Here is a 19,892-nt window from a genome sequence, read left to right as displayed (position 1 = left end):
AAACTGAGGTTTAGAGAAGTTCAGTAGCCTGCCAAAACAGTCACACGGTGACAAGTTGCAGAGGTGCGGCTGGACTCGTGCTGTTGCCTGTCCAGTTAGCTTGCTTGGCCAAGAGACGATGCTAAATCAAAGTTCATTCCCTTACCCGTGACCAAGCTCATGAACACCATCACTGAGACAATGGGACTTCTCTGTTTCAGCACCATACAGCCAACCCATCAAGCCTCACCTAAGGCATTCAACGCTTTAAGCCTTGGTTCACTGTGTATCAAACAGAAATACAGGGCCATCTATAAAATGTCCACTGAGGGGCCAGAGCAGACCAGGGCAAATCCCTCTCATGATATTTCATCTGGAAGCAAAAACTTGTCCTTCTCTGAATGCCCAGAGGAGACAAATAGCAGAAGTAGAATGACTCAACTTCCTTAATAAGATATTAGTTGAAAACCAATCTCTTTCTGCTGCTTCCTCTTTTAAGCCTTCAGCTTGCCTGGCTACTAGGCCACACTGGGCCAGCCTCTGCCTATCAAGAACAAGGGGTGTGCAGGAAGGGGAACCAAGGGCAAGTGCCGGGCAGAGTGAGCTGGCCAGGCAAAACAGCCATCTGGCCAGGCGGACCCAGAGATCCCCATGCATTCCCCAGCCCTTCTTCCTGCCCTGCCGACCCTCTCCAAGACCCTACCCTCAGTCTCTGTTTCAGCTGCACTGATCCTTTCACTTGCCTGAGCAGCAATGGGTAAGCTTTGACTTTTTTCCTCTGCTCACTTTGCTCCTTCTGTAAAGAGCGTCTTCTTCCTTTATTACTGCTATCTGCCCAGATCTCACCTGTCTCCTCAACGAAGCCTTTGCTAGCATGCTCCCGCATTCACTCAACAGATATTCAATGAGAGTCTCCTAAGTGTCAAGAGCTATAATAGTCACCACCATTCATTAAAGGTCTCTGTGTGCTGGGCATGTGTTAGGTGCTTTATCCATGTTATTGATGAACAACCGCCCTGCAGGGTTGATGATATTTTTCAGATGAAACTAAGGCTCTGAGAGGTAAGTTACCTGCAGAAACAAATGAGGCCCAATTTATACAACTAGAGCATCAACATGTTTTTAAAGCTAGAATCAGGACACTCCTGGCCCTTCCTCAGGAACCTAAGCATCCTCATTTCCTTTCTAGGATAAAAACTTGTTGGCAGAGGTACCTGAAACTCTAGGAATTGAGCAATATTACTATCCATGTCCATATTACTATCCCTAAGTTACCCGCAGGGTCTGCTCACTGTTGGTAATAATTTCTTCGCCTGTGTAGGCAGGAAGAACAAGAACTAAAAATGAGGGATTTCATCACTAAGGGCTGGCTCAGCAATAAATTGGTCAAACTTCTGGTGGAGTTACACCAGTACATGTTCCTGGGAATGTTACCATTTTTAACAAGATAAGTTTTAACAGGTCATTTCATTTTCTTAAAATGATTAAAAGAAAAAAAAAAAAAACCCACACAATACACACACAAAAAAACAAGAGTTCCAGGAAAGATAGTACCACCTTCACTGAAAGAATCACTGAAGGATGTGCTTTTGGAAGCAGAAAAGTAAACCAGAGAAGAAATGGGATGCAAGAAACAATGGTGGGCACAAAAATTGATATGATGTTGGTCAATTTAATCAACAATTGAATGTTTAAAAAAAATCAGCTTAAACCACTTTAAAACATTAAGTTTTAGGGAATTTCCTGGTGGTCCAGAAGTTAGGACCCAGTGCTTTCACTGTCGCAGCCCAGGTTCAATCCCTGGTCAAAGAACCAAGGTCCTATAAGCTGCACGGCGGCTTAAAAAATAAAAATTAAAAAAAAAATACATAAACTGCTTTCTAGTTCTACTTCAAAACAAAACTATATTAAGTTTTAGATAATATAGATAAGAAAGAAGGGTGGGGTGGGTTGTCCAGTGGGTAGAGTGATATGAGCCTTGCCATTTTGTGAAATTTACATATGAACATTTTACATTTCATTAGGAAGAAACTATAACTAAGTATGTATGTTAAAATTTAAGAGTAACTAACTATAAGAATAGTAATACAAGTCAGTTTCCAAACCAAAAGTGTAAAGAAGGAAAAATAGAAAACTTGATCACTCTAACAAAAGGTAGGGAAAGAAGGAAAAAAGAAGCAAAGAAAAAGAACAGTAAATATAAAATGAGAACACAAGTTATGGTGGCAAAAATAAGTCAAAGTATCAATACATCATTAATCACAATACACACGAATAAATGAAGACCGCTTTACATTAAAAGTCAAACAATCAGCCAGGATTTTAAAAGATCCAGCTAGATGCTAACTAAAAGAGACAAAACAAAATTATACAGAAAGATTGTGAACAACGGATGAAAAGAGATATGCCAGACCAATACTCACTAAAACATGTATTATTAATAGCAGACAAAATACTTAAAACAGAAAAATATAACAATCACTTATATGCCCACAAGAAAGCGCCTCTAAATCCAGAGACTGGTGGCAGGTTGAGGCTTTCTGAATGAGGAAGGTCTTGCTTTTAGATTGTCCTGTCATGCTGTAAAGAACAGCAGGATCTTCTAACACAGCGTTCTTTGAACATGTACTGGTCTGCTGGGTGTAGAGCCAGCGTCGAGTGTGGGGTGTATGCTGAGGAAGAAGACACAGCCCCTCGAGGAGCTTACAGTCTCCTGGGGAAAGAGACAAGTAGCTCCTTACAATACAGTGATGCGATGACGGGGACAGACACACCGAGACGCAGTGGGAACTCATGGGCAGACTGCTAGCCCCGCCTGCCGGGGATCAGGAAAGGCTTCCTAAAGCAGGGGACAACCGGGGTGAGTCTCAAGGGGTGAGCAAGAAGTTCTCAAGAAAAAGGAGTGGGTGTTCCAAGCAGGAGATGGGGGTTTGATCCCTGGGTCAGGAAGATCCCGTGGAGGAAATGGCAACCCACTGCAGTATTCTTGCCTGGGAAACCCCATGGACAGAGGAGCCTGGCGGGCTACAGTCCACGGGGTCACAAAGAGATAGACGTGACTGAGCAACTAAACAACATTCCAAGTAGAGGGGGCAGCAAAAGTTAAGGAACAAAGATGAGTCTCTGTAGTAATTAACAGTTTGAGGTTGCTGGAGAGCAAAGCTTGTCCGGGGCTGCAGGAGATGAGGCTGCAGATGGAGTTCAGGTACCAGACCATGGGACTGTGCTTGATCCTGATCCACCCCCAGGGGTGAAATTCTCAGCAAAGCGAGAGGAGTCTAATTCAGGGGCAGAGTTCCAGGTGGAGGAACCTATAGGGTAGGGGCAGATGGTGAAGGCTGGGCATTAAATGAAAACCCTCCCACTGGGACAGAACCTACTCCCCTACCTGCCCAGCCTGAGCTGACAATATCACAAGTTACAGGCCTCTGGAAGGCTGGCTAATTTCCCCTCCGGCAGAGCGATAGAGTGGGCACTGGATCTAGAAACAGACAGTACAGGAAGGAATGAAACTCAGCTGCAGGAATCTCAAAACCTGCCTCCTCGCCAGCTTGCGGCCTGCTTCCCAGGAGAGCAATTTCTGCCTAAGCATTTCCCATTAAAGAGGAAATGAAATGTGAAGGTACATTAATCATTAAAGTCTTACACGTCAGTTATGAAAAAGAAACCTGCCATGCTCACAAAACTCAGTCTTGCTGCCAATTCCATAGGTCACACTGCCGGGTAGATGAAATGTGTGGAATAATATTTATGCCCATCCCCAGTTCCCACCACATGTCAATGTTAACTAGCCCCACGTGTGCCGAAACACTGCTGTCTCCAGGCCCTTTCCAGTATTTAAGGCACGAAATCACCACACACCTGTTCTATTAGCACAGGCCTTACCCACTTTCAGCTTCTCCCTGACCCCTCCCATCCCACACTGAGGCCAAGCTAATCTCAAATCATCATGTCCTTAAGATAACCTCAAGCTGAAAGACATCTGTCGGCTGTGCAAGGCTTATGGGCCCGGTCCCAACTCTGTGGTCCGTCATCTCTCACCATTGTTTCCCTAAACACAGGGTTTGGCTTTGGTCAGTCTGAGCTCTCCAGACCCCACTGGCTACTCAGATCTACAGTCTCCGTGTGTGCCTCATCCTTGTGTGGGTGGCACTGCCCATCCTGCTCATCCTTCCCAGGTGAAGTTCAGGCCTTCCACCTCCAGGAAGTCCCTCCTGATGGCACCCATCCTCCTTATTCTCCTGACCCTTTTCCCCTTTACTGGTCATATGAAGTAGCGTAGATAAAAGAACTCTAAATATGATAAATCATCATACACCAAGGGAAGATAGCTATTTGTGCACACAACTCCAGAACTGCAATCTAGGAGGTATGGGGCATGTAGAAATACGGGAAAAGATGTACAAAGATGTCCAGTATATCTTTATAACAGTAAAACACTTGGATAACAATGTCTAATTACATGAAAGGATAATATTAAATAAGTCATGGCACAGCCATTAAAAACATTTACAAATAATATTTAGCTATATGGAAAAATACTTATGGGATACAAAGTTAACAGAAAAAGGATACACAGTTATATACTCTTGAAAGTCCCTTGGACACCAAGGAGATCAAACCAGTCAATCCTAAAGGAAATCAACCCTGAATATCCATTGGAAGGACTGATGCTGAAGCTGAAGTTCCAATACTTTGGCCACCTGATTTGAAGAGCTGACTCACTGGAAAAGACCCCGATACTGGGAAAGACTGAAGGCAGAAAGAGAAGGGGAAGACAGAGGATGAGATGGCATCACCAATTCAATGGACATGAGTTAGAGCAAACTGTGGGAGATGGTGAAGGACAAGGAAGCCTGGTGTGCTACAGTCCATGGGGTCACAAAGAGTTGGACACAACTGAGCGACTGAACGACAACATGATCCCACCTAGCATGTGTCTGTATATTTTATCAACATTTATAAAAATGCAGACACTTAGCACAGATATGCAGCAATGGTTCTCTCTTGGTGGTGTTTTAATATTCTTTATACTTTTCTAACATTTTCACTTTTTTTTTTTTTTTGCAGTGAGCAGGTACTACTTTTCTTAGTCTTCATTTTTCTTTTTTGGTCATGCCATGCTGCTTGTGGGATCTTAGTTTCCTGACCAGGGATCGAACCTGGACCCTGGGTAGTGAAAGTGCAGAGCCCTAACCACTAGACTGCCAGGGAATTCCCTCAGTCTTCATTTATTTAACAGATGTTTCCAAGTGGCAAAAATAAAATACAGAAAAGATATACAATGAGAAATATAAGTCCCTCCCACCCTTATCCCTTTCTTCTGAGGGGATCCCATTACCTATTTCTTACATGTCCCTCTAGAGATGCTCTCTCTGCGGTATTACTTTTATGGTGAAAACAAGCTATATCTAAAAGAGGGTCTCTCAGTATGGAATGAGAATTTAGGAGGCATCGGGTCCACATTTGTAACTGGGGCTTCATAAATACTGGATAGTTGCTTCCCCCACCTGCACACGCGCGCGCGCGCACACACACACACACACACACACACACACACACACATAGGAAACCTTGCCAGAATCCCTGCGGCTGGTCAGTGAGTTCTGGCCGTAGGGCCGCTAACACAGAAGCTGGAGATGGGCAAGCTCGTCCCTCCTGGTTTTGGTTTCCGTTTCGCCCCCTTTCTTGTTCTCCCCTGGGGACTGTGAGTTTCATTTGCTGTGACTCAAGAAGCAGGAGGGTGCTCACAGATGGCTCTGGCAGCCGTCCCCAGCTCTGATGGCCAGTGCTTCCCTGCTTTTCCTTTATAACCACCCAATGACAAGTTTAACGCAGTGGTGAAGATGCCAGATGTAAGACATGCTCGTGGGCACGTGTGGCCCCATAAAGAATGGGAAATAAATGGTACAAATGAATATATTTCCAAAACAGAAATAAGGGTCACAGATGTAAAAAACAAACTTATGGTTACCAGTGGGGAAAAGGATAAATTGGAAGTTTGGGACTGACATATACACACTACTATAAATAAGTGAATAATTAATAAGGACCTGCTGAACAGCACAGAGAACTACTCAGTACTCTGTAATGATTTATATGAGAAAAAAATTGAAAAAAAAAGTGGATGTGCATATAAAAAAAGAGAATGTGTATAACTGATTCACTTTGCTGTACTGCAGGAACCAACACAACATTGTAAATGAACTATACTCCCCTCCCCCCCCAAAAAGAGTGGGAAACAGCAGAACAGGACCTGAGAGAAAAACAAAAAACACTGGCCCCTCTTTGGTTGCTTATGTCTGCTGGCAAGGCCTCAGCTCTGAATGGACTCAACAATGACCTGCCTGTTCATGATGAACCAGGACCCAGTATTCCTCAGCAGCTAGAGCTGAAATCAGTTGTCCTGTGGGCATCTTTGGGTGTTTTCAACAACCTATTGCTGTATGTCTGCACAGAATTACATGCTGGTTGTCAATAATAATAAAAATAATAACGGCAGCTAAGATTGCTTGCTATGTATTAGGTGCATTAGGTAATGTTTGCTATGTACTGCATGTGTATTACTCCTTGAATCCTCACAATAATTCTACTATCATTCCCCTTATACAGAGGGATAAACTGAGGCTCAGCAGATAGGTGATCTGCCCAAGGTCACACTGCAAGGAAGTGGCAGAAGCAGGATTTGCACATGGGTCTCTTTCACATCAAAGTCCATATTCTTAACCATGACACTGTATCCACTTTCAAATGATCCAAGTTTTAAAAACTGGGACCCAAATGGGGAAGCTGCCACAAGCCAAACATTTGTTAATGAGAAACCCAGGGACTGACCCAGGAGGAAGCATCTCAATTAGGAAGCATAAGCACAGCCAGCCTATGTTCTGGAAAAAGCAACTTTAAAATGGCAACGGGGAACAAAGACTCCAAGCTTGTGGCAGGCCTGTGCTCCTTAGCCCACCCATGCCTATCTCAGGTGGGCCCATCCCAGGGGCCAATTCTATGACAAAGTTCAAATTCATCATTCACTTTATAAAGCCTGGCTCCAGGTTTCCTGAGGCTAGTTTACCATTTGTTTGTTTTTGTTTTTAATAGCAAAGCCTTGAGCATCAGCTACTAAATTCATAAATCTGGTTATTACTTGGTCCCTAGTTCCCTGATTATCGCGTATTATATAAACCTTAAAAGTATTACAAGGACATTCTCAATTCAACTTTCAAATCTTTTGCACGAGGAGAGCCAATAGCATATAGAAAAGATGCCACTGGAAGCATCACTGATCCAGAGACAACTGTGGGACTGGTATGCAGGAGGATGGAGGGGGTATTATTGAGAAAAACCCTGACCGCATGCGTACTTCATTTTAGCCAATATGCAGGAAGCAATTTTTAATGTACGTTATGTCAAAAAAAATTTCATGGAGTCACTGAAATCTGCAGGTTGGGGTGTTTTGTGTAACTGAGTGCTCTGATGAAGTGGTAGCTGCAGCGTGTGTGTACCACTCCATCATGACCAGTTTCTGATGACAGAGCCATAAACTGCCCTCCACACTAAAATCAAGCCAAATACAACCGGCTCTCTTTGATGAGTCAAAACGCACTTCTGGATCTTGCCAAGCTTTAAGGTCATCACCGTGAGCAAGGTCTGCTTGTGAAAAACTTCTTCTTATTTAACTTTTCAGATTGAGCTCTAAGCAAGGAGCAGTTCTCTGGGCTATGGTCAATTTCCACTGCAACACAACCCCTCCCCACCTCTGCTGGTTGGTAACTCTGCTTTTCACAGGTGGGACTGGCTTCAGGCAGGGTCTACCTGTTTGGTTGGGAAGTTGGAGAGAGACTGGCTCAGCCTCTCTGGCAGGAAAGAGGCTTCAAGTTCATTGTAGTTATTGGTGACTGGTTCTGAAATTGAGGAACTAGTTTGAGGAACTTCAGAATAAACAAGAAACCCAAACAACTTGGCTTTCCACAGAAGGCTTCCAACGCACAGGGGTATACGAAAGGAAGGACAAGATTCCTCTGGCAGTGGCACCACACCATGGCCTTGAACCCTGACCATGGCCTCGCTTCAGATGCTGTCCTACACATCCTTTGACAGACTGGCCTGAATGGACATGTCCCTTGAGGACATGTCTCTTTCTAACATGGGGTCACATTCTTTGTCCTCCCCCAGGACAGAGGAAAGGGCCTGGGACCCACACTAAGACAGGGAATATTCCCAGAGGGTCTCAGATCAATTCCTTGCTAAAGGAGGGGGCACTAGGTGTCAGCCTGTGGCGGCTTAGCCTCTCTCAGGCCAGCACGACCCAGAAAGAGGAGTGTGGATTCTAGTTTTGCACTTCCATGCACAACAAACAGCCAGTGGCTACCATGCTCCAGGTGCTGTGCTGGCCAGAGCAGATGCGAGGGTGACGGAGACAGAAACAGTCTGGAGTTCTCACGGTTGTAACCCAGTCACTGAGACCCACTGTCATGGGTCAGGCCTCAGACCATCTGCCTACGCCTCTGTCTGAGTGGCCCCAAGCATACGGGATTGGCAAGTGTGGCCACTGCCCTCTCCGCCCCAGCCTGGAAGGCTAGGATAAGTCAGCTGTGTCTTTAACAGTCTGCTACTCAATGTCTGCTTTGGCTCTGAGCTACGTTCCAGCACATTTCTACTGACAGAGCCTATACCTCCACCACTGCGCTCCTTTCCCCTGGAGTGCTTAAGTTTCCAGACTTCTCTCAAGCTCCTATTCTGAGAGATACAAGGGCCCACGATGAGAGTGATACTGTGGGTGTTCCTGCCCAGACACGCTGGACGGGAAGGCGGGGCTCCTCCCCACGGGAGCTGGGGAAGGCAAGCTACCGTCCGAGGGGACTTGCTCACCCCCCTCCAGCTCCCACAGCCATGGTTCACGATTTGGCACCTGTAATATGTCTGCCTTTATGTCCATCTTTCTACCACCATGGCAAGCCTGTCGAGGGGCAGCACTTCAATAAAAGAAGGCTGAGTGCTGAAGAATTGATACTTTTGAACTGTGGTGCTGGAGAAGACTCTTAAGAGTCCCTTGGACAGCAAGGAGATCAAACCAGTCAATCCACCCTGAATACTCATTGGAAGGACTGATTGCTGAAGTTGAAGCTCCAATACTTTGGTCACCTGATACGAAGAGCCAACTCACTGAAAAAGACCTTGACATTGGGAAAGACTGAAGGCAGAAGGAGAAGAGGGTGATGGAGGATGAGATGGTTGGATGGCATCACCGATTCAATGTACATGAACTTGGGCAAACTCTGGTAGATGGTGAGAGAGGCTTTTCATGCTGCAGTCCGTGGGGTTGCAAAGAGTTGGACGTGACCTGGCGACTGAACACACACACAATATATCTGCCTTTATGTTCAACTTTCCGCCACCATGGCGACCCTGTCAAGGGACAGCATCTCAGCTGTCCTTGTTTTCAGATGCTAGTGTCTAGCAGAGCCAGTGCATTCGACCCACCTGGTGAGCTTTGATTGGGAGAAAGGATGCCTGATGTACTCCTGGGGGACAGACGGGTGCCATAGGCTCTGAGATCCCAGGCAGTGCAGTCGCCTGGTGAGCTGGAGGGAAAAAGTCAGCTCCATGCACACAGTATGGTGGCTGTATTCTGCCTGCACCCCAGCAAGGCGGAGTCCTGCAAGCTGGCTATTGAGCCACCTTTGTCATCCTCTCTCCTAAATGCTGGAGAAGGAAATGGCAATCCACTCCAGCATTCTTGCCTGGGAAACTCCATGGTCGGAGCAGCCTGGTAGGCTACAGTCCAAGGGGTCACAAGAGTCAGACACAATTGAGCGACTGAGCACGTACACACACTCCTACATGCTCGAGAGAAACACGATTTCCAATCCCTGAGACGATGACCCTTCTGAACTGGATGACATTCATCTGGGCTCAGATTTGCATACATATGTTAGACGGGACATTGCACGCAAATCTCTGCCTTTTACATTCATCTTTTTTTCTTTTTTTTTTCTTTTGGCCACATGATGGGGAGTACAGGATCTTAGTTCCTTGACCAGGTATTGAACCTGTGCCCTCTGCAGTGGAGGTATGGAGTCTTAACCACTGAACCATCAGGGAAGTCCCTTACATTCGTCTTTGTAAATCTATTCCTGCCTCTTCAAGTACAGCATCTCCCAACTGGGACTGCTGAGCATGGGCTCAAGTTATCTAGTTCATCCAACCTAACTTCCTGGGCCAGAGGAGTCCATTTCTAATCTCAATTGACAAGAACAACCTCATTCGAGGCTGGCAAAGCCTCCCTTTGTCCCAAGCCTCCCAGCTCTCCCTAGTAGTGGCAGGACTAATTCTGGTCTGGTAAAAGGAAACGTAGAAGACAGCAGAGCACGGTGGCGGATATCAGACAGGACAACTCTTTGGACTTAGAGGGGACATGATTCAGATGTGACATCAAGCTTTGCCCACAAGGGAGAGCCTCTTCACTAAGAGGAGCCGGATGGATCCAGAGGGAATGATGCCCAACTGCTCCGGATCTTTGGGCTACTTGTACGCCATGGGCCACACGACAGGAAAAAGATGCAGAAGAGCTTCTTGGCACCCAGTGGGTTTGCAGCCTCACAATCAATCATTCATAGCTACTGAAGGCCCACCTCTAGGTAAGACACTGCCTGGTGAGGTAGGTCAGCGCCCTACAGGCGGAGGCAACCTTTGAGACTTCCAGGTAACCCTGCCCAGAATTGTATTTTCTTATCAATCTTCACCTCCTGTGGTTACGTGAACCTCATGGTACAAGAGAGTGTCAAATAAATAGCTTTCTGTTTACTTTTTCAGGGCAGCTATTGCTCTGGCTCCACCCTCTCCAGGCCTGGCAGAGCTAGAAGAAAGGCCGAGTGTGATGGGGTTGGGTGGGGATACGAAGGAGGAGTAACCCCTGCTCCAGGAGTATCTCCTTTGCTCAGTGGCAGCACAGCATGGCACAAAGAGCCTGGACTTTAGTTCAGATCCTGCAATTAACTAGCTGTGTGGCCCTGGGCAACTCACTTAACTTCCTGAGTTCACCATTTTCTCTTTTGTTAAACAGAGAAGCGTGTAAACAGTTATGATCACTTCCAGGCTGTAACTCAAAACAGTTCTTTCTTTTTTAAAAAAAATATTTTTTTTTTGTAATTTACTTTATTTATTTGGCTGTGCTGGGTCTTTGTTGCTGCATGGGCTTTTCTCCAGTTTCAGTGAACAGCAGCTACTCTCTGGTTGCGGCACTTGGGATTCTCATTGCAGTGGCTTCTCCTGCTACGGAGCACAGGCTCTTGGGCAGGCAGGCTTCAGCAGTTGTGGCTCCTGGGCTCTAGAGCACAGGTTCAATAGTTGTGGCGCGCAGGCTTAGCTGCCACGTGGCATGTGGGATCTTCCCAAATCAGGGATCGAACCCGTGTCTCCTGCATTGGCAGGTGGATTCTTTACCACTGAGCCACTAGGGAAGCCCAACAGCTCTTTCTTGACAGAGAGGTTCAGGCCTAAGGTCACTTAACCATGCCCTCCCAAAGTGACTGCTGGCTAGTCTAGATGGATGAGGTGCAGGCAGGGGGCTGGAGAGGGGTCTGTGATGGATAAAAGAAACAAGGTAACACTAGCTCTTCCCCTGTGGTTTCAATAAAGTCAAGCCCACCTGGACACTGAGAGGTCTCTGACCTTCAGTAATCAAGTTCAACACCAACTGTATTGGTCTAGAACAGAGAGTCTGAAACAAACTCTGTGTCTTGAGGGATACCTGGTCATGGCTTTAGTGGTAAGAGGGTCGGCAGAAAGTCCGGCAACCAGAAACTGTGTGGAAGACATGGCTCAGGAGTTTCCTTTGCAGCATCTTTCTGAGTCCAAACACTGGCTCCAGAAGTGTGGCAGGCTCAGAATTCCCAAGTTTCCAGAAAGCCAGGGTCCAATCTAGCCTTTCCAATCCCTGGAGCTCTTCAGAGCCTCCAACTCAGGTGGTGAAAAGGAAGGCAGGTAGAAAAGGGTTCTCCGAAAGGCCTTTCACACCAAAGCTGTGGTTTGTATCTTTCTGCTTTTTGCCAAGGGGTTTCCCAGCTCCCTGGAGCCAAAGCTCTCCTCTGACTTCTTTGTTGACTGTCACTGGAAACGGGCCATTTTCCACCCTCAAGGTGGCCAGACTCAGGAGCGTGGTGACACTGCTGATCCGGGCTCTCTGCCGGGTCCACATGACCCCCCCTGGCTGGGGGATCCATTTTTCTGTCGTTTGGCAAGCCCTGGAAGCCCCTAGCTGGCTTCCTTATCCCCCCTGCCTCCAAAGCCCCCGAACTGAAATGAACACGAGCTTTGGCAGACAGCTTCTCCACAAGGTCTGCTCAAGACTTCCTCTGTGACTGAGCTGGGGAATAAATCGCATGTCACCTACACCCCTGCAAGGGTGACTCACCTTCCAGAGAAAGTGCTCTGCTCACCTAAGCAAAGCTGCCTGGAAAATGACTAAGGCACCTATCAAATGCAGCCTGTGGGGCCAACCAGTTGCCGACCTGGGCTCAGACACACTCTGCCTCTCACCTCCAGTCTGAAGTCAAGTGTGGAGCTGCCACTCCGGGCCTGCTGGTTTCATTTTCATCTGAACTGTTAGCTCCACACGAGGCTTGACATCCGGTGATCTATTTTTTCTAAAAACTAGGTTCACTTTAGAAATGACTCTTTGGCCATGAAGACAGCTTCCCCAAGAGAAAACAAGATGTTATTTAAGGGGACATCAGCCTGGTGGGAGCTTGCATTTTTGTTTTCTATTAAGAAAGGGGGGAGAAAAAGAATTTAAAATGTAATGTGAAACTGTTTTTTGCTTTTTTTTCCCTTGGGTGATTTAAAGGGAAATCTGTGAGTCGCTGACTGTGGACCCAGGGCCCCCAGACTGGTGAAAAGATGACAAAGGGCAGGGTGCCACATGGTGGTGGGAACCGTGCCCACAGGACCCAGGCTTCCCTTTGAGTCTCCCAAACAGAGAGGAACAAGTGTTTGTTGACTTATATTCTACACACTATTTTCCTTTTTTCCCCTCCAGAGTTAAGGCTGGGACCCACTTCGCTGCATGGGGGACACAGGAGGGCCCCAGGAAAGCCCAGCTATACCTCCCTCTGGGTGGCGGCCGAGGGTGCCCCAGGTTTACGCTTGTCAGCTCTGAGCAGGCAGAGCTGGAGCCTTGGTAGGTTCCTTTGGAGGGTGATGAGGGCAGAATTTAGTGTAAGACAGGGAGAACATGACAGCTAAAACCTCCAGACGGAAGGAATGCCCCACTGGAGGTCCTGCTGAGAAAATGACAGACCCTGTCAGGCAGCCTGACCCTTCCTGACATCATCTTACAGAAAACAGGTCTAGTCAGAGTGGTAATCGCCAACTACTAGTACTGCGATTACTACTACAACCACCAGCCACATTTACAGCCATTGTGTCCTCTGGCTTATTCCGTGCCAAGCTCAGCACTTTATATATATTCTCTCATTTTCTACTCAAAACAACACCACGAAATGTTTACAGACGGGGCACCAATGCTTAGAGAAGTGAACTGATTTGCCTGAAGTTACACAGGCAGACGGTGGCAGACCTGGACCCGACCTGGGTCTCTCTTTGACCTGGCAGCCTAAACCCCCACATGGGGCACAAAGATGCCATGGACTGGCTCTACCGTTCTGGGCAGGTCACTTGACCCCTCTGCTTTAATTTCTGCATCTGTAAAATAGGGATAAGCAGACTTGACCAGAGGATGTGCTCTTTATCTTTCAGACTTTTAGTAATAATTATTATTGATAATAAGTATCCACTCTTCATTACTTGATAACACTTCTGAGTTAATACTTGTGAATGTAAATAGAAAAATAAAGCAGCTACCCTGGTTTAGTTATATTCAAAATGGACATGTTTTGGAAACAAAAAAAAAACCCAACTTATCCTTTTATCAGTAAGTTAGTAGAAAAAGCATTGAACTAGATGTCAAGAAATGTGGGTTTAGATTCTGGACATGACACTGATTTCCTGAGTAATCTCGTCCACTTTATCTCTCCTTACTAGGTCTCATGTTCCTGATCTTGGTCCCTGCCTTCCTTTGTAGGAGTACTGTGAGAAAACATGGAGAATGGCCACTAGATATCATTACTCTTAATGCCATATAAGCTCAAGGGATTCATACCAGTAGGATAAGAGAGGAAAAGATATAAAATAGCAAGAAGAGAAGGGGATCTTTTTACTGAAGTACAGTTGATTTACAATGTTGTGTTAGTTTCTAGTATACAGCAAAGTGATACAGTTTTATATATACATATATATGTATTTTTTCCCATTATCGTTTATTACAGGATATTGAATACAGCGCCCTGTGCTATACAGTAGGACCTTGTTGCTTATCCAATCTTTATGTAAGAGTTTGCATCTGATGTTCTCAAACTCCCAATCTACACCCCCAGCCCCATCCTCTGCCTTGGCCAGCATGAGAAGGGGATCCTTCAAATTTGAATACAACGAAGGGCATACAGGCCGCTGAGGAAAAGTGACTCTTCTCTGCATGGTCGCTCAGGTAGTTAAGACAAGGCCAGAACCGAAGACCCCAAAGCCAACAGACGTTCAGTGCCTCGCTTAGCTCGACTGAAATGCTCTCCTACTCGATCTGCCCTATGTTTGGCCTTCCATTTCTAATTGACTGCTTTCAACATTTCAGTCAGCACCACCCAGCAAATACAGAGCCTTCACACGTGCATCAATTTAAAAGCTCACCTACCCCTTGAAGGTGTTCAACCCCCACTACTTTCCCTGCCCAGGGATCTCAGTGTGCGGAGGCCAGGGGGAGCTGGCTTATCCTTAAAGCTTCCCAAATCCACTGACAGGGAACTGTCCCCCCCCCACCACCACTTTCACACTGGTGTCTTCCAAAGTGCCCATAAGGCTCAGATGTTTCCAGTTTAACTGAAATACTAAAATGGGGCAAACAGGAAGCATCAGATACAACTGCGGTAGTGACTTATTAATCATGAAAGCAGAATTTTAGTTGCATTTTAACCTTTTGCCAGGAAAAAAAAAAAAACAGCTCTGAGATGATGGAAGCCATTGTTACAAAGAGGCTGCCTATGTATGTATCAAGCTAACTTACATTTTTAATTTAGGGCCGAACTTGGTTTTAAGATTTCTTAACTATCCTCCCAGAAAGACCATCTGTTAGGTCAACCAACATGAATCTCTCAGCTCTTCATCAAGGGAGGCAGGCCTGTTAGGAAAGCACATGTGCTGTCCATTGAGACAGGAAAAAAATAGGAAAGTAAAAGTGACATTGCAGGCCAAAGTGATGGGACACTCTTAAGAGGGTGCCAACAATGAGGAGAACAGCCCTGGGTCAGTCTTTACCCATCTCCCATCTCTACAGATCTCACACCAGACCCTGGCCAGGATGAACCGTTACCACGCACCAAACAAAAACCACAACAGTTGCCTGGAGTTGGACAACCAATCAGGGCAAGCCCGCTTCTCAACATTCAGTGATACACAAACACTCCAAGCAGATCACAATGGAGTCAGTGTTCAATAGGAGAAACAAAATGAGGAACCAAGCCTCTGTCTGTGGACGCGAAATGGCCAACCAGACATTTTTGTTTAATAGATGAGGGTTCATTTGGCAGGGTCTCTGTCTGTGGTGCCGCTCACTCCCACAAACTCTAACAGACAGCACCAGGGGCGAAAAACCCCCTTTCAGAACTACTCCTTATAACCTGAAAACAGTCAGAAGGGGACTGAAGCTTGGTGGCTTACTGCTGTCTGGTCTCACAAAAGAGCCGGAACACATACCTGGGTATAGATTTCTAAAATTAAAGTCAGAGATGAATACTTTTATTATGAGGCCTTCTGAGAAGTTCACCACCACACCCTTCAAAATAAACGAGGATGTCCTCAAGGCATCTGAAAATCTCAGAAGTCTGGCATCGCTGCACCAAAGGAACGGACTTTGACATCACTTAAAAAACACCAAGAGTAAATCCAAACACTTTGTAAGTGAGACAAGCACCTGTTCTCTCATGTTAAGAGCATAAATACCACACCAAATACTTCTCCCCATGTCCTGCATCCAAGTCCCATAACGTGGTTCTGCTTTAGGGAAAGGAGCCGGGGAAAGACTCCAGTGGCCCAGATTAAAGTCATCACCCTGAGCCTCAGCTATAAGGCATTGGGCAAGAGCCATTCACCCGCCTCCAGTCCCTGCCAAACACACACCTGCCTCAGGTGTCTCACCTCTAAAACAGGACAATATTATCTATCTTATCACACAAATATCTGAAGGAAAAAGGTTACAGGTATGAAGACTCTAAGTAAAAAAAAAACCACAACACTAATGTTAAGATACTATCTCCTTCTAGTCTTTCAGAGAGACCATGTTTCTAGTCAAGGGGTTTTCAACATTTATTCCCGGAATAAACTTCAGAAGGCTATTTCGTATCAGGTCGCACCTCTCACCGTTTAACTTCACTTGCTTTTTGAGTTCATCATCAAGGGACCAGCGTTCATTGTCCTCCAGTTAACAAAAACAATTTATATCACAGATTTCTGTCTCTTTTCTCCACTCATTCCCCAGTCCACCCTTTAGGACTGAGAGCCACATTTTAATTTCAATTAGGAAAAAAACTGCTTTTCTGAAGTTACCCGGCACAGAGGAGGTTCCTGGGCAAGTGGGACTCTTTACAAGGGGCCTCCTTCTGCCTGGTGCCCTCTGGCTGCAGGCTGCCAGGGCCACGATGGACTTCCAAGATGGGATATTTTATCTGAGCTGACAGAGGAAGTCCTGAGTGGAGTGGAAAGAAGAATTACTGAGGGGTCAGGGAGAGAAAGGATGCTGCGACCAGCCAGCACTGCCCCGGTGGGTGCTAATCGCAGGCTCCAGTCTCTTCTCCCAGGCTAGGGGTGTGACCCCAAGAACTTCCCAGGAAAGACCTGAGGGTTTCACTGCCTGGACAGGTGGGAGGACTCAGGGACCCGGCGCGCTGGGGCGTTCGGCACCTTAAGCTCAGGGCCGAGGTGAGCCCTCATTCTGGAGAACATCCAGGGAACGGAGCAGGACGGGCAGGCCTGGGCGGTGGGGCAGCCTGGCGCGAGGAAACGGGGGTGTCGGGGAAAGGGAAGGAAGGGGCCCCTGCGCGCACTTCGGGCGAGCGTGTGGCCTGCGGGTGTGCAGGGCGAGCCCGGCGTGCGACCGTGGCCCTGGCGGCGTGAGTGAGGGCGCACCGGCGGCCAGCTGCCATAGCCGAGGATCAGCGCGAGTGGGTCCCCGGGCCGCGCCGCCGACCCCCACCATTCCGATGCGGCGGGACTGGCCACAGCCCGGCCCCGGGTTGAGGAGTGACCCGTCCTCTCTGCCCCTCGCCCCGGGACTCGCTCTAGTCACCTACCGGCCGAGCGCCGATCTCCCCCACCAGCGAGTGTCGCGCTCGCCTCGCCCTCGATCTCCCGCCGCCGGTCGCCGACCGCTGCTCTCTGGGCCCACGGTCGCCCCGCCCCACCCCGGACCCCGCCCCCTCGCCGCCTTCCCGGCCGCCCCCGGGGCCACGCCTCCACCCGCGGCAGCAAATTTGCCTCGCTTCGCGCCTCCTTGCTTTGGCCGCACCTAGCTTCTGGCCCCGCCCACTCCCACAATCTTCCAATGAGACGGTGCGTCCCAGCCAGTTCCGTCCTACCGCCCCAAGCAACGATTGGTTTAAGAGGCCTTGTCTCCAGAAATGGGCACTATTTCCGGGCTGTGTTTATAGCGAAGAGATTGCTGGGCCGAAGGAGTGACAGAAGGCGGAGGCGGTCGGGGTGTTGGTGGAACCGCACATGCGCGCTCGGCTTCTGGCAGTCTTACGGGTTGCGTTCCTCTGGAGGTTACGGGAAGGAAGGGCCAGTGTGCGCATGCGTGGGCACTCCCCAGCCTAAGACCTGGTTACCTAGGAGACCGCGAGGCGCCTTCTCCCCAGGTTTTGGTTGTGTTTCCTCAGTTGGGGGGAGAGGGGCGGGGCGGGGCTGCGTATTTAGAAACATTTTATTGAGCACTTACTGTGAACCTGGCGCTGTAGCGTCTCTGAGGCTAAGATAGGTTCTAGTGCTTACCCTCGAGAAGCTTGGGGAGCTAAAGGCTTATACAGGTTACACCTGTGTGTTGAAACCCTTGTCTGGTGAGGGTGTGCGTCTGACGTGGTGCAATCCCTTCCCACAGTCAGAGAAGTAACCTGGTGTGAGCGCTGTGTGAAGCATCTCCTCGCTGGGTTTACAGGTTATGGAGCCAGAAAGAAGACTAGAGCTTTACCTATGTATAAAAAGGACTTGGAGTCTGAAGATGCACCAAGATGTCAACAATGCTTCTCTGAATGGGGATGGGGCGGCGAAGGGGTTGGGGAGTTGGTTTAGGGAGGTATGGCTATTTTTTTCTTTTCTAACTTTTGCTTTTCCAAATTTTCCAGTGTTTCCACAGTGAGCCTGTTTTTTATTTATAATAACGAAAAAAATTCCACACTTACAAAATAGTTTGCAAAATAAAAGATATGCCGGTACCTAGGCACTCCACCCCCATCAGTGGTCTAGGGCAGGCAAGTGAGGTAAGCGCCTCTAGTGGTAGAGGTAAGCAGGCCCCATTCAAGGCTGTCTGGAGAAATAAGGATCACCCCATCTCTGGGCTGCCGTCTATAGGGTCACACAGAGTCGAACACGACTGAAGCGACTTAGCAGCAGCAGCATCTCTGGAAGCCTTGGAGCAAAGACCTGCTCAGGTTTTGTGTTTTCAGCCCGTACCACGCAGCATGGGGTATCTTAGTTACTTGACCAGGGGTCAAACCCGTGCCCCTTGCATTGGAAGTGCGGAGTCTTAACCATGGGGGTGCCAGGGAAGTCACAGGACCACTTTTCGGACAGTCGTTCATAGCTTGATGTATATTTCTGGAGATCTGCCTCTAGCAGACATCTTGGTTGTGGGGAATACAGAAGACCAATCATTCAGGCAGAAAACATAACCTCAGGGCCTCATCCACTCACTCAGGCCATAGATTAGTTTTGTTTGGCTGGTGCAATGTTTTCTTAAAATTGAATTTGCATGCCTTAGAGCAGAGCCTGGAGTTCCTCACAGCACACCCCCGCCCCCCTACCCCAGTCTTGCTCTCAACCACTTAACCTATGTCATCTGCCTGGCTACTGAGACATTCGGGGTTATGGTCCCAATAGAGCCCATGCTTCGGAGTTGGATAGTCTCTGTTGCATAAACTGGCTCTGCTACTGACTGGCATGGGAGATGATGGGTAAGGAAGAAGCTGGGGGGCCCTTAAAGCTGCTTGCAACCTCAGAGATTTCATTTCAGTGACTCAGGGAGAGGCGGAGCTTGGCCAGATGGTTGTTATCAGCAAGGCTGAATGCAGAGCTTGCCTCTTCCACCACCTGTTTGCCTCTGGGCATATCGCTTCTCAGGAAAGACATGGGCACAGGGCCAGAGTTTGCAGACATTCCCTGGCCCTCCTTAGCCTTCTGCCTTTTTCACTGTCCCGTCTTTATGACACCCAGTGCCCATGTACTTTACCCAGCTCCCCTTGACACTTCTCTGGGTCAGTGGGATGCCCTCCCCCCAGCCTCCCCCCCCCACTCCGCAATCAAGATGATCTATCTTTAAATCTATCCAGAAACTTTGGAATACTCAGCAGTGGCAAAGAGTTGGACACGACTGAACAACAACAGCAAAATCTATCCACTAACACTAATGTGTATTAGTGGGAGTGAGTGAATGTCTTGATCCAGAGTTGCAACTTCCAAGAAGGAATTTCACATTATGTTGCAGGAGAGGAGCTAGCCTCTACAGGCTAGTGAAGGAGAGATTTGGGGCAAGCAGGGCCTCAGTGGTTTTTTTCAGCTAGTTTCCTCAGGCCTTTCCAAGATCCACTGTGTGTGGGCTGAGG

The 19,892-nt window shown here is 47.7% G+C and overlaps 1 protein-coding gene across 7 annotated transcripts in view; it reads right to left on the bottom strand.

Annotated features, from left to right (window-relative positions):
- The window catches only part of MAP3K14 (mitogen-activated protein kinase kinase kinase 14), a 42,743-nt gene extending 24,929 nt beyond the window's left edge, over positions 1-17,814 (bottom strand). For 2 of the 7 annotated variants that reach the window (XM_081577054.1, XM_081577060.1), the window contains exon 1: positions 17,370-17,429. The gene's annotated coding sequence lies outside the window, so the exon portion shown is untranslated. Of the gene's footprint in view, positions 1-16,626; positions 16,766-17,369; positions 17,430-17,654 lie in introns of those variants that run through there. The other 5 variants (XM_081577056.1, XM_081577055.1, XM_081577059.1 and 2 more) reach the window with 5 other exon arrangements.
- Between the last annotated feature and the right edge of the window lie 2,078 nt (positions 17,815-19,892).

Source organism: Giraffa tippelskirchi, chromosome 3 (assembly GCF_054371585.1).
Source record: "Giraffa tippelskirchi isolate mGirTip1 chromosome 3, T2T-mGirTip1v1.2.pri, whole genome shotgun sequence".
Taxonomy (NCBI): domain Eukaryota; kingdom Metazoa; phylum Chordata; class Mammalia; order Artiodactyla; family Giraffidae; genus Giraffa; species Giraffa tippelskirchi.
The sequence above is the reverse complement of the archived record's forward strand: the minus strand, read 5'-3'. Positions and strand labels throughout refer to the sequence as shown.